General features: G+C 51.5%; 1 long non-coding RNA gene across 1 annotated transcript in view; it reads left to right on the forward strand.

Annotated features, from left to right (window-relative positions):
• Nucleotides 1–286: 286 nt before the first annotated feature.
• LOC121031995 (uncharacterized) overlaps nt 287–2,127 on the forward strand; it is a 12,172-nt gene continuing 10,331 nt past the window's right edge. Inside the window, exons 1-2 of the long non-coding RNA XR_005791030.1 lie at nt 287–445; nt 1,366–1,425. This is a non-coding gene — a long non-coding RNA (uncharacterized LOC121031995). The remainder of the gene's footprint in view (nt 446–1,365; nt 1,426–2,127) is intronic.

Here is a 2,127-nt window from a genome sequence, read left to right on the forward strand (position 1 = left end):
GCCCGCTGGCCGCCGCTCCCCTTTCCGCGCCGCGCCCCGCCCCCAGCGCCGCCCGCACGCCCGGGACCACCTGACGCGGACCTGGCTCCGCCCCAGCCCTGCGGACCCGAAGGGGCGGGGCCGCCCGGCACCGGACCCACCCCCCACACGCCAACCCGCCCTCCCATTGGCCGCGGCCGACCGTCCGCAGGTTCGTCCCGCCTGCCACCCGCCCGCCCCTCTCCACCCCCTGCGCCTACGTGTCCCTCCCCCGAGGCCCCGCCCCCTTTTGCGGGCTCTCATTCTCAGCCCCAGGTCGACCCATTTCCCTCTCCCATTGGCCCGCGGCGGCTCCAACTATTGGTCCGCGCTACCTGTCCATTTCTTGCGAGAGTTCAACACCTCCTGGCTGGAGAAGGCTGCGGCCTCATTGGGTGCATGCGGAGGGATGGGTGGACCCAGAAAGGTAAGGCCGAGCCTCCATTCAGACCAAAAAGGCTGTGGGAGGCTGCGCCCTTTGTTTGCTGGCGTAGGGCAGTGGCCCCGTTGGCCAGCACCTGTGCTCTTGATCCTAAAGTGAGATTTTGAGAGGGAGCAGAGGAAGAGAGCTGGGTTGTACCTCCCCCGCCAGAGCCCTTTCTTCTCTAGCTCCCTGCAGTTGGGTTCTCCCCGCTCTTGGATGTGCGTCTGCCCCTGTCCAACCAGGTGGATCAGCTTCCGCTCCCAGCCCCACTCCCACCCAGGAAACCTTTAATCTCTGTAAGGCCTTTAGGCCCATTGGAACATTCTTTAGAAGCACTCTTAAAACTACAGTTCCCGCCCTTTTCACACAGTTCCCGCCTTTGTAAGAGATTCCAATCTTTTTAGACTTGGCACTTTTTAGAATTCAGAGAGAATGAATGAGAGACCACCTTACTGGGGCTTCAAACTGAGGCCGGAAAGCTCAGTTTGAAAACTATCCGTGAAGAGAGGGCTTGGCCTCTCTGAAGAGACTCGGTTTTTCTACTTTTGCTCGAATGAATTGCACCTCAGGTCATGCTGATCTCTAGAAATCAGATTAAGAACCAAAGTAGAATATACACACGGACCAATGCTACAGTTCATGATCAAGGACCAACCTTTTCCTACATCTTTTTCTTATCCTCCATTTCTCAAACATTAGGAAAGAATGAGGTAAGTGGCCCCGAATACTTCCTCTTTGTTGTAATCCTATCATAGTAATGTAGATTTCCAAGGAGAAAGTTTTCTGACATTTCAAAACAAGTTAGCACTAAAAGGTCCAGCCCAATCTCTACCAAACCGTGTACCCTTTTCCCTGATCAGTGGCACGAGTAAATACAATTTGCTTGGCAAGAGTTGGTGCTTCATTGAGTGTTTTCCGTTTAGTTTTAGGTGGAGGTTGATTGTTAGACGAGCTGGAGACAGTGGAACGATCAATCTATAAAGGTAATCAAGGCCGGCATCTTCAGCCCTGTCCCAACTAGCTGCATGATCGTGGGTAAGTACTTAACACTGTAGTTCAGCCTGCTCATCCTTTAAGTGAGGGGGACCAACTGGAAGATCTGTGTTCTTGTAGGCCCCACATTCTGTGGTTTTCATAAAAGTATGGCTACACTGTATACCTAGGCATCCCACACACTGGAAGTCTTGGAACTTCTGAAGAGCATCCAGGGTAGGTCTTGAGGAAGGACTTCTGAGGAAACACCATAAAACAATGTTCAGATTCTTACCTGAACATCGAACTGGAAAAGATATGGATGAGTCCTTGAGTAAATTCGCTGGGTTTTGTTCAACCTCGAACAAACTATTCCACCTTCAAGCAGAAGAGCAGGAAAGTGGGGGCGGGGCCGGGGGAGATGTATCGGGTTTAAAAAAAAAAAGACCATAAGAAAAAAGATTTTTCTTCATCATCTTGGAGGGAAAATAAATTTTTCCTAGACACACACACAGAGAAATAGAAACAGAAACAACTAGGAAGATAGAAAGCTGTCAGTGGTAGATGTCTTTCAAGTAGTAGGATTTTTGACGTGGTTTTGGAGTGGTGGGCATCCGGAGCTGACGGCCAAGAAAGAATTCTTGAGACATCTTTGGTGCAAAAAGGTGATTTCATTAAAGCACGGGGACAGGACCCGGGGGCAGAAAGAGCTG

This window comes from Herpailurus yagouaroundi, unplaced genomic scaffold (assembly GCF_014898765.1).
Source record: "Herpailurus yagouaroundi ecotype Mexico unplaced genomic scaffold, PumYag 141, whole genome shotgun sequence".
NCBI lineage: Eukaryota > Metazoa > Chordata > Mammalia > Carnivora > Felidae > Herpailurus > Herpailurus yagouaroundi.